Source organism: Pleurodeles waltl, chromosome 5 (assembly GCF_031143425.1).
Source record: "Pleurodeles waltl isolate 20211129_DDA chromosome 5, aPleWal1.hap1.20221129, whole genome shotgun sequence".
Classification (NCBI taxonomy): Eukaryota; Metazoa; Chordata; class Amphibia; order Caudata; family Salamandridae; genus Pleurodeles; species Pleurodeles waltl.
The window spans coordinates 760,468,678-760,481,041 of NC_090444.1; positions in this window are offsets into that span (position 1 = coordinate 760,468,678).

The window sequence follows — 12,364 nt, forward strand, 5'->3', positions numbered from 1 at the left end:
GCAGAGCCATGGACTAGTGGATGCCTGGCAGTATTGTAAAGCCCCTGATCCTTGCTTTACTTTTTTCTCCTATTCACATAGGAAGTCTGTCCATTTAGAATACTTTCTAGTGCCATCCTCATTATGTGAGGGGCTCCTCATAGAAACATATACAAGGTTTCTGTCTGATCATAACCCCTTAGTGATACAAATTTCTGCACTAAGCAAGGAGCAACAGTGTAAGTGCTGGTCATTTGACCTGGGTCTCCTGTTGGATCCGGCATCTGTTCTGTGCATGAGAAAGTGGATCCTAGAATTTTTTAGAAATATTCGGGGGACCGCTCCATCTGGGGTAGTCTGGGATGCATTTAAGGCAGGAATCTGTGGTGAAACTTTAAGCTATGGCTTAAATAAGGAAAAGTGGCGGTCCACAGCTAAAAATACTACCCAGAATGAGCTGGCTACATTGGAAGTACAGGTTATGGAGAGGGCCAGGAATAATCTTCCTGTACAAGATGTTTTAAATCAAATAGGATTGGTAAAAGCCAGACTCTCTCAGATCTATTTAGAGCGGGATGTTACCAAGGATCAGACGCATAGGCAGGAATGCTATGAATTTAGTGAGAAGGTGGGCAAGCTTTTGGCCCACAGGACTAGACAAAAGCTGACCTGTGATTGTATTACCTCAATAATGGATAAAGAAGGACAGATAGTACAGGGGAACCTGGCTGTGCTAAAGGTTTTTAAGGATTACTATTCTATATTATATCAGCAGGACGGCCAGGATCCCCAAGACTTTGAATAGAGGGTTACTCAACACCTGGGAGAAATTCTTGTACCAAGGCTACATGAGGATGAAAGACATCAACTAGCTACCCCCATTACGCTGGAGGAGATTTTTGCAGCAGTAAGTTCCTTGTCCAGTGGCAAGGCCTCTGGTCCAGATATGATTCCTCTGGAATTTTATAAGATTTTCTTTAATGAGTTAAAGGATGAACTCCTGACATTATTTAAGGCGGTGCAGGATGGTCTACCGGCCCGGTCTCTTGGCTGGGTGCCAACATTGTAGTATTTTTTTAAAAAGATAAAGATCCGTTGCTACCGGGCTCTTACCGCCCTATTTCTTTAATAAATGGAGACGCTAAGCTATATGCTAAGGTTCTAGGTACTCGACTGAATCAAGTGATCAACAAGTTGGTCTCCCCATGGCAGCATGGCTTTATTCCTGGTCCTGGAACTGCCGATCATGTGAGGCGGGTTATTGCCATGTTAGACGCATCTCAGGCCACAGCGGCACCGATGTCATTGATTTTATAAGGGCTGTCTAGGGCTTATATCAGAATCCCACCACACAAATTCAAATGGCTGGGGTGGGCTCGGAGGTTATCCATATTACCCGGGCGCAAGACAGGGGTGTCCCTGTTCACCACTCCTTTTTGCACTTTATATAGACCCTCTCATAAGAAAGATTATTGATAGTAAATTAATCATTCCTATGAAAATGGTTGAGGGCACAATCAAAATATTGGCCTATGCCGATGATATAGCTGTTACATCACCTGACCCGAGAACATCGATGAGTGAAATAGAGAAATTAACGGCTGAGTGTAGTAAGTTTTGGGATACTCATTAAATAAAGCTAAATAAATAAAGCTAAATGTCAAATTATGGTTAATGAGTGGGTATCCCTTGAAGATAATAGGAAAGCTGACCAAGTCATTTATTTCGGGTTAGGTTGACACCCAATTTTGAGTGGATAGTTGATAGCAACCTTGCCCCAATTTTTGCAAAAACTAAGAAAGAATCATTATGTTTGAATAATCTGCATCTTCCGATTACTCTGTGATGTAATCTTATCAAGATGCTCTTCCTGCCTAAGCTTTTATATTTCTTTAGAACTATCCCATTGGAATTTAGTAATGATTGGCTTAAGCGTCTGGAAAACTTATCAAACAGCTTTATATGGTCTTTTGCCAGACCTCGTCGCGCATTCAAATAACTGGTACTTCCAAGAGCAAAAGGTGGCTGGGCTGCTCTCAATTTTCATCTATACTATTGGGCGGCCGCTCTCCAATACATTCAGCCACTAATTATGCCAGAAGATGGCAGTCAGGGTGGCGGGTAGGTATGCCCAACTATTTACAGAATGATATGGGGTAGTACAGCCAATGCAGCTTTTATGAGAATAGTTGACCCTAGTTATTTAAAAAAAAGCTACATTCAAGACTGTACAAGCTGCATTTAAGGTCTGGTCTGGTATCAAACGCAAAATTGGAATTGGGCAGATTAGTTACTATACACCTGCATGGAATGCGCCAATTCTCCCCAAAATTTGTAATGAGAAATGCTGTGTCAAGTGGGCGTGTGGGGGTGCTAGGAAAATAGGTGACTTTTATAAAGGTAGACAGATCAAATCATTTAGGGCCAGATGTAGCAAAGGTTTTTACCCATTCTGTGTCTATGGGAAAAAGTGTTCGTACATGTGGCCCTTAGTGAGCTAAAAGATGAATTCTTTCTTGATAATAAGGATTTTTTTAAATTCTTGCAAATTAGGGATTTTCAGCTGGTTTTGGCCAGAACCGGGTCATCTGGGGATAGAAATGCAGTTTTGGAGCTTTTTGATAAGTCATCTGACTGGAGGGTTCGGTCACTTTACCTCCTTTTAATGGACCTGATGCCTGATGATTTGGGGGAACATATTCAGAAGTGGGGATGTAGTATTGGTGTTTCGGAAGCCTCTTTTTTACTCTCTTTAGATATGGCCCAGCGGACTTTGCTCTCGGCTGGGCCTCAAGCTCAACATTATAAAACAGTGTTTCACCTATACTATACCCCCGCTAGGCTGTCAAAATGGGGAAAGTCAAGGGGGATTGTCTGCCCCCGTTGTAATGATACGGGAACAGATCTAATCCACATGTTTTTTAGATGTGATAAACTTCAATTGTTTGTTACTGATATCGCTTTGTATTTATCAAAGATCATGGGTCAGGTATTTGTGATAACCCCTCAACTTGCATTATTAGGTATTGATGGAGAGGTATGTGCCGATCAGTTCCAGAGGTTTTTATTTCTCTCTATGTCGGTCGCCCATTGTTGTATAGCTTCAGATTGGTTGAAGCCCGCTCCACCCACATTTAATCAATGGTTAGCTCGCCTTTGTTCAATGTATTATTTGGATATGGGTTTATATGCGCTCAAGGGCCATGCCCGTAGGAAGATTGGCAAAATATTCTGTGCCCCTTTAACACAATGGTTAGACAGATTGTGAATGCTCTTATGACAGTAATAGCGAAAGGCTGGAATTAGCTTGCACATTCAGCACTTTAATCTTTGAAGGGTTATTTATGTTTTCTCACTATTGCAGCACTGTTTTATATGTTTAACATGAATGAATTAATTTGTATCTTCTTATTTTTTCTACTTTTGTACCTATGTATTCCGATGTGCATCTCTTAGAAAAAAACAAAATCTAAATATTCTCGCAGAACATCATTCAAAAAGAATTGAAATGCTGTTGGGACATTACAAAGTCCAAATGGCATTACAGTGTATTCAAACAAGCCATACCAAGTTTTAAAGGCTGTTTTCCATTCATTTCCGGCTCTCATTCTGATTAAATGGTGTGCCCCTCTTAAATCTAGTTTTGTAGAGATCGTTTATTTTTTTAACTTGGTCTAAAAGGACCGGAATAAAAGGTAATGGATATCTGTTCTTCACCGTGATTTTATTGAGTGCTCTATAATCTATACAGAGTCTCAGATCTCCATTTGCTTTAGGAACAAAAAAAAGACGAGAAGCTGCTGGGAATTCAGAGGGTCGAATAAATCAATTGTCCAGAAATTGATCTAAATATTTTCTGAGATGTTGATTTTTGTGTTCAGATAAGGCGTATGTACGACAGCTAGGGATTGCGGCTCCCAGTAATAGATCAATTTGGCAGTCCTATGGTCAGTGTGGGGGTAGGTTTTCTTCTTCTTTTTCGTCAAAAACATCGATGAATGATGAATATTGATAGGGTAAGGTTATATCTTTTTCAGGGCTGTGGCTACATATGATTCAATGGAAATGTCGGGGTCTGTCGTCTTGAAATAATTCTTGCTACAGAAGGAAGATGAGAATGTTATCCTTCTTTCTTTCTAGTCGATCTGGGGATTGTGATGACTTAACAACGACATTCCAAGATTATTCCATACTGAGGAGCATGAATCACATCAAACGTTATCAATTCAACATGTTTCGTTTTTTGGTTCTGTTCTTGACAAGTTATAGATAACGGAATAGTCTGTAAGATCACTAGCCCTCCTAAAGGAATTTTACCATCGACTGCTTGTACTACCTCTGGTGATCTTTTTTCTCACATGGGATTTTCCATAATTGAATTATTTGTGCATCTATAAAGTTTGCAGTGGCTCCTGAGTCTACTAAGACCTTGTTTGAATAAGTTTGGTCCTGTACCTGCCCCTTTAGATCAATTCGTAAATGTTGTGATTTTACTGGCATATGCATTTGATCCTTTTCTTGGGAAGTGTTAATGACTACACCCAAGAGTAAACCTTCTTTACACCTTGGGTGTGCTAGTTTTCCACTTCGGAGTCAATACTCGCTAAGGTCTATGTTATTACAGGTGTCTTATTCTTTGGTTTTACGGAACATTCTTTTACAAAAGAGCCCTTTCGGCCACAATACAGGCATTGTCAATTTTTTCGCCATTGCTCCTTTTCCTCTTCAGTCAAGGGCTGTCTTACTGCTCCTATTTCCATTGGTTCTGGGATATTATCCTTATGTGGATGTAAAGATTTACCTTTGTCTATACACCAATTGCCTCTCTCAGATTTTCTTCTTTCTCCTTTCCTCTCAGCAAGACAATGATCCAACCTTAGAGCAAGGTTGATGTGCTCTGAACAGCCTCTTGGTTGAGGATCAGTTTGTGCCAAGACATCCTTTAATTTGTCTTTCAAACCTTGATAAAACAGTGCTTCTCTTCTTTCTTCAAGCCCGGCTGCCTCAGTGACTAATTGATTGAAATTGGCTTAATAGGAGACTTGGGCCCTCATTACAACCCTGGCGGTTGGTGCTAAAGCAGCGGTAATACCGCCAACAGGCCGGCGGTAAAAAAAATGGGATCACGACCACGGAGGAAACCGCCAACACAGACAGCCACTTTAACATTCCGACCGCCACAGCAGTAGCAACAAACACAGCGGCGGTCACCGCCAACAGCCTGACGGAAGACAATGTACCGCCCACCCCATCACAACCCGCCTATCTGCCAGCTTTTCCGGGGCGGTATCAACGCCATCAAAAGCACGGCGGAAACAGTGTTTGGAAGGGAAACAACTCACCTCTCAACACTCAATGAAGAACCAGGACGCCATGGAGCCCGAGTTACAGGTCCTGCTCATACTGATATACCTCCTCATCTACCAGGAACACCAAAGACGGCGGCAACGATGACGGTGAGTACTGCACCTAGTACACAGGGGAGGGGGGAGGAAAAAGAGAGTGACACACACATGCAACACGCAACACCCCCACCCCCAACAGCATACACACAAACAGATCCAACAACATTACATATACACCCCGTAACCCCCTGGAAGAATGCAAGGACAAAAGGAATTGAGTCAAACCAATGATATTTTAGAAATAGGCAGATATACTATAGATTTTGAAAAACAGTATTTACAAAAATATACAATATGTACAGAAGGCCGTACATTGTCCTTCACAAATGTTTGTGGGCCACTGGGCTAAAAATCTTGGGCCAAGTCTCACACTTGACTCCTGCCTCAATAAGAAAACTGCAGGGGCATCAGGTCGAAAACACACAGGCACCTCAGGGGGATAAGGAAGGGGGGCACCTCAGCCGGAAGATGGTACTACACCACTGCTCCTGGAGGGGGCTACATGCCCACTGCAATGTCCTGGGGAGTGCAAAGGTACAGTTTCTCAAGTGGGTGGGTTGCCCACTGCTTGATCCTGGGGAGTGCAAAGCCACAGTCTCTCAAGTGGGTGGGTTGCCCACTGCTTGGTCCTGGGGAGTGCAAGGCCACAGCCTCTCAAGTGGGTGGGTTGCCCACTGCGTGGTCCTGGGGAGTGCAAAGCCACAGTCTCTCAAGTGGGTGGGTTGCCTACTACTTGGACCTGGGGAGTGCAAGGCCACAGTCTCTCATGTAGGTGGGTTGCCGACTGCTTGGTCCAGTGGAGTGCAATTCCACAGTCTCTCTAGTGGATGCCTACTTCCACTGGTTCTGGAGGGGGCCTTGTGCCCAGTGTGCTGCATCCTACCAATGGATAAGGTGAGTGGATGCCTTTCTAAACTGGTTCTGGAGGGGGCTTTGTGCCCAGAGTGCTTCATCCTGCCAAATATAGGGTGAGTGGATGCCTTTCTCCACTGGTTCTGGAGGGGGCTTGGTGCTCAGTGATGCAGCCCTTGGGGGGTGCCAGTTCACATTCCCTCACCTGGGTGTCTGAGGCATGAGATTTGCAGGGAACAGGTAGCATGATAGTTCATGAAGGCAGGGCTAGACTCCATCTGGCGGCGCCTAAGGCTGCTAAGTGGTGGTAGTGCCGGTGCTGGTGGGGGTGCTGCCAGTGGTGGTAGTAGGCTCCAGCCCATCTCCTGCAGCCTCGGATGGTCGCCCACTGGTGCTGCTGGTGCTGGTAGTGTTCCTACTGTCAGTGGTGCAGGTGGCGGTGCTTGTGGCAGTGCTTTTGGCGGGCCTGGTGGTGGTGCTGGCCGTGGTGCAGGTGCTGGTGCTCCGATTGGTGGAGGGAGGCTCCAACCCTTCTCCTGAAGCCCTAGACGGCTGCCCTCTGGGGATGCTGCTGCTGACTGTAGTGGTGGCAGCGGCGGTGCAGGTGGCGGTGCTTGCGGTGGGGCTGCTGGCGGTGCTGCATGCGGTGCAGGTGGTGGGGCTGGCGGTTCTGCTGGTGGGCACCAGGGCTTCACCTGCATCCTCCGTCGCCTGAAGTGCCTTGCCTTCGGTTTTCTGCCCCTTCCTCCCCTTGGCAGATGCTATTGCGACTTTGGCTATGTCAGCCATAGTTTTGGAGGAGGCCTTGCTGGGTGGGTCGTGCTCCTTGCCCTTGCTGCATGCTTGCCCCTTCTTCACCTTGGCAGGTGGCGGAATGGTTTGATTCCTTTGCCTGGGTTGGTGGCACACTGGCTGCCCTGGCAGGTGCCCCCTTTGAACCTCTGGGAGTTGCAGGTTCCACAGCGGACGGTGAATTGGTGGCTGAGGTGCTGGCGTGTGTTCTGGACACCCTGGCCCGAGGGGGAATGGGGGGGAGGGGTAGGGAACAGGTCAATGCTTGCGAGGAAAAGTTTTTGGGACACACTGGGATGGGAGAGTGGAGGAAGAGGGAGTGGTTGTAGGACGTGTCTGTCTGCTGAGTTTGGGTGAAGGTGCATGGGCTGGATGCTGTTGTGAGGAGGATGGCTGTTGGGTAGGTGGGTGCTTGCGTTTGTGTACTTTGGGAGGAGGGATCACAGACACACTGGGAGAGGACACAGGTGACATGTGCATGGTTGTGGGGGTGGTGACTGCCAGTGATGGGTGCGTTGTGATGGGCGTGATGGTGATGGAGATAGTGGATGAGGATGTAGTGTATGCAGGTGTGAGTGGAGACGCTGCTGGGAGGGAGGTGGATGAAGAGGAGGAGGGGGACACAGTGGAGGCAGTGGATGTTGGTGTGTCTGCATGGGTATGGTGCTGTGGGATGATGTGTGGTGCTTGTGTTTGCCTGAGCCACTTCTGTGTGTTGATTTGGGTGATTGCTGGTCTGAAGGTTTGCTTGGGATAGGCTGGGGTTGAGGGGACTGGGACTGGGTAGAGGACGTTGGAGGGGGGAGGCTAGACACAGGAACAAGGGCTGCCATCAGTGCTGAGGCCAGAGCCTGAAATGCTCTCTGTTGGGCTGCTACGCCAGAGTGAATGCCTTCCAGGTATGCATTTGTTTGTTGCAACATGGCATGGATGGCATTCAAAATGGTTGACTGCCCAACAGTGAGGGATCTCAGGATGTCAATAGCCTCCTCAGTGAGGGCAGCAGGGCTGACTGCGGCAGGGCCTGAGGTGCCTGGGGCGAAGGAGATACCCACCCTCCTGGGTGAGCAGGCACAGGAAACACGCTGAGGGGCTGCTGGGAGGGCCGTGCTGGTGGGGGGTGGTGGTGCTCCCCTTGCCTTCCGTCCCACTGGTGCCCTCACCGTCGGTGGATTCAGCCTCCAGGCCCATGTGGGCTGCAGCTCCGTCCGTCGACGGTGCATCTGCTCCTCCACCAGATGATGCTAATGCACACAAGGACATGGTGACAAAACATGAATGGGGGGAGAAACAGAGGATACACTTGGTCAATGCCAGAAACACTACTACTGTTGGCGTACACAACACACAGGGAGCAGCCCTATCCACTAGGCCATGCCCAACCAGTTTCTAAGATAGTCACCAGCCCATGAGGTACAATGCCTAATGCCATTAGCTGCACCCCAGAAACCCACAGGACCCTGCCCAGTAGTAGATGCCCAATAACACTATTGGGGTAGGTGTGCTCCAGAGCCCACCCAACAAGGGACCTACCTTGCCATCTTCGCCTTGGCCTAGGGGCACCCATAGCCCCCACACCCCACCCAGGTAACTCTTAACGCGAGCAAAGCAGGAGTCAGAATCTGTACTCACCGCCTTGTGGCTGCTGTGATGCCTTCAAGCGCCCATCCAACTCCGGATAGGGCACTGCCAGGATGCAGAACATCAGGGGGGTCATGGTGCAACAGGCACCCCTTCCTTGTTGGGAGGCCAGCCCCCGCTGGGCCTCCGCCATCTTCTTTGCCCAGCGGCGCAGGTCCTCCCACCTCTTGCAGCAGTGGGTGCTTCGCCTGTCAAAGACCTCCAGGATCCGCACCTCCTTGGCGATGGCACGCCAAATACACTTTTTCTGGTGGGTGCTGACCTGCGGGGAAAATACAGCAGAAAAGGGAATTAGTCAACCGTCCGGACCATCACACTCAGGGCCACCAGATCCCTCCCATCCCCTGACGCACATCCATTGACCACCTTACATGCTGCACTCTGGCCAGGACGCCTCTGCCCCACCTTACATGTGACTTACATACACAGCACTCCCTACATTCATGGCCCACGAATCATGCTCACAGTGTTCTTACCTGTTTGTCTGGAGGACTGTAGAATAACGTATACTGGGGTAGGACCCAATCCACCAGTTCCTCCAACTCCTCCTCAGTGAAGGCAGGGGTGCTTTCTCCAGACACATGAGCCATTGTCGCTTCCAGACACAGGTCACAACAGCACTTGCAGTGTAGGTCCCCACCTGTTGAAGGCCAGGTAGCAAGTGAGTGGATAGATAGAAAATGGCGGTGACATCCGCAGCGGTGCGTACCGTCACCACCGGCGTACATCGCCATTGGCTCCTGGAACCCATAGGGCCCAATGATAACCAGTGCAAAGTTGCGTAGCGGTCATCGACCGCCTACCGCAACGGCGTACAATGCCAGCGCAATTACCTCATTTCCACTTGTCCCTCCACACAGGTCAACCATCCGCCATTTCAGGGGGCCATAGGGCATGGCACTTAACTGCATCACAGCAGACATTGGCACAGCAACTTATTTTTGGATTCACATTTTGTATCTGTAAAGTAAAGAAATCAGCATTAGTGCAATAGATGTGGGAATATGACCCTCTGCTCACCGTTCTCTTCCATAGGCTTCAACCGCTAAGGCTGAATATGAGATGGCGGCATCCTCTGGTGTCCAGACCCCTGGTGGACCTTGCAACAATGGAGGACAGACACATTATCATTACCTACAGACTTGATCGTGCCACAATCCAGGAACTGTGTGCCAAATTGGAGCCAGACCTGATGTCAGCTATCCGGCAGCCCAATGGTATGCCCCCTCTAGTGCAAGTCCTGTCAGTGCTCCATCTCCTGGCAAGTGGTTCCTTCCAAACAACTGTGGCCATGGCATCAGGGATGTCTCAGCCAATGTTCTCTAATGTGTTGACAAGGGTGTTGTCAGCCCTGCTGAAACACATGCGCAGCTACATCGTGTTCCCCCAGTTGGGGGATTTGGCCACAGTGAAAGCTGACTTTTATGGCCTGAGTCATATCCCCAACATCATTGGTGCCATTGATGGTACACATGTGGCATTTGTCCCCCCCCCCCCCCGGAGAAATGAGCAAGTTTTCAGGAATAGAAAAAGCTATCACTCTATGAATGTGCAGATGGTGTGTTTGGCGGACGAGTAAATCAAATACCCTGGCTCTGTGCATGACGCCTTTATCTTGAGGAATAGCAGCATCCCATATGTGATGGGCCAACTCCAGAGGCACCGGGAGTGGCTAATAGGTGAGCCCAAGTTCCCCACCCAGTATGTAGTAGTGTATGGGTATGGAGGTGTCCATAAGGGTGAGTGTGTGGCTAACAGGTATTCCTCGATATTTGCAGGTGACTCTGGTTACACCAACCTCTCATGGCTACTGACCCCAGTGACGAATCCCAGGACAAGGGCAGATGAACGTTACAATGAGGCACATGTGCATACAAGGAGGATTATAGAAAGGACCTTCAGCCTCCTGAAGGCCACGTTCCGGTGTCTCCATCTGACAGGTGGATCCCTGTACTACTCACCTAAGAAGGTGTGCCAGATCATCGTTGCTTGTTGCATGTTGCACAACCTGGCCTTGAGATGCCAGGTGCCTTTTCCGCAGGAGGATGTGCCTCGAGATGGTCTTGTGGCAGTGGTGGAGCTTGTGGACAGTGAGGAAGAGGAGGCAGAGGAAGAAGATTTTGACAATAGGAGCAACATAATTCAGCAATACTTCCAGTGACACACAGGTAAGACATTGTACGTTCACTTTAGATTTCAGTTATCTGTTTGACATTGTACAAGGCAGCCTCTTACCCTATGGCTATGGCCACTGACTGTACCCTTTGGCATCTCTATTTTCAGATCCCTATGCCCCACTGTGGCTCCTGCTATGTGTACTGCTGCCCATCCAAAGATCATTCCAAAGTATATTTCACTGTACATTTGAGTTGCAATGCTTGAATAAAGTTTTACTAATACATTTGTGAATGATTTGACAGACTCCAGATTTGTATTTGTTCCAAGGGTGTTTATTTAAGTGCTCATAAGTAAAGGGAGATGTGCAATGGGCTGGGCTGATAGTGGAGGAAAGTCTAGGGTAGAGTCCAGTCCCTTGGTATCACAGGTGCATTGTCCAAGGGGGCATGGGAAGAGGAGCAATGGCAGTTCAAGGTGGACAGGATGACAGAGTGGGACAGAAGGGTGACAATCAGGAGAGTCTTATTTCCTGGTGGGGGTCTTGGCAATGTTCTCTGGCTTCTGCCTGGATCTCAGGGACTGTTTACGGGGTGGTTCTCATTCTGCAGGGGGTGGGGTGCTGGTGGCATGCTGTTCCTGTGGCGGTGCCTCCTGTCCACTAGCGCCGGCAGAGGTGCAAGGCTGTTGATTGGTTTGGTCTTGGCCATGTCAGCCAGCACCTCTGCAATGGTGACCAGGATGGTGTAGATGTTTGTAAGTCATCCCTGATCCCCAGGTACTGTCCCTCCTGTAGCTGCTGGGTCTTCTGCAGCTTGGCCAGTATCTCGCCCATGCTCTCCTGGGAATGTTGGTATGCCCCCAGGATGTTGGATAGTGCCTTGTGGAGAGTGGGTTCCCTGGGCCTGTCCTCCCCCTGTCGCACAGCAGTCCTCCCAGCTTCCCTGTTGTCCTATGCCTCTGTCCCCTGAACCCTGTGCCCACTGCCACTGACCCCAGGTCCCTGATCGTCCTGTGTTTGTGGGGTTGCCTGGTGTCCCTGTAGTGGTGTACACACTAGTGATTGACGTGTTCTGGGGACAGAGGGATGGGCCCGCTGGGTGGGTGCTGTGCTGATGTTTCCTGAGGGGGGAGGCTCTGTGGTGGTTTGGGATTGTGGCACGGGAACCGACTGTCTAGAGGTCCCTGATGGGCCAGATTGGTCATCCTGATCCAGGAGTGCAGAGCTGCTGTAATCACTGTGGGCCTCTTCAGGGGGGACTGGATGTTGCTAGCACCTCCTCTCTGGTGATGTTGAGTAGGGGTTCTGTGGGGATGAAAATGCAGTGTTAATGTATCTGTGTGTGCCATCTTGTGCATGGGTGTGTTTCCCTGTATGGTTGTGATTTCCCTGTCAGCTTGGCCATGTGTGAGTGGTGATTTTGTGGGCTGGGTGAGTCTCTGTAATGGGGATGGTGTGCTGATGGGTGTCCATGCAGGTCTGTGTTGGGGGTCAATGCTTTGGTGTTGCATGCAGGGCTTGGTATTGGGATGGGTGGCTTGTGATGGTAGGGTATGTGTGAGGTGGTGGAGCGATGGAG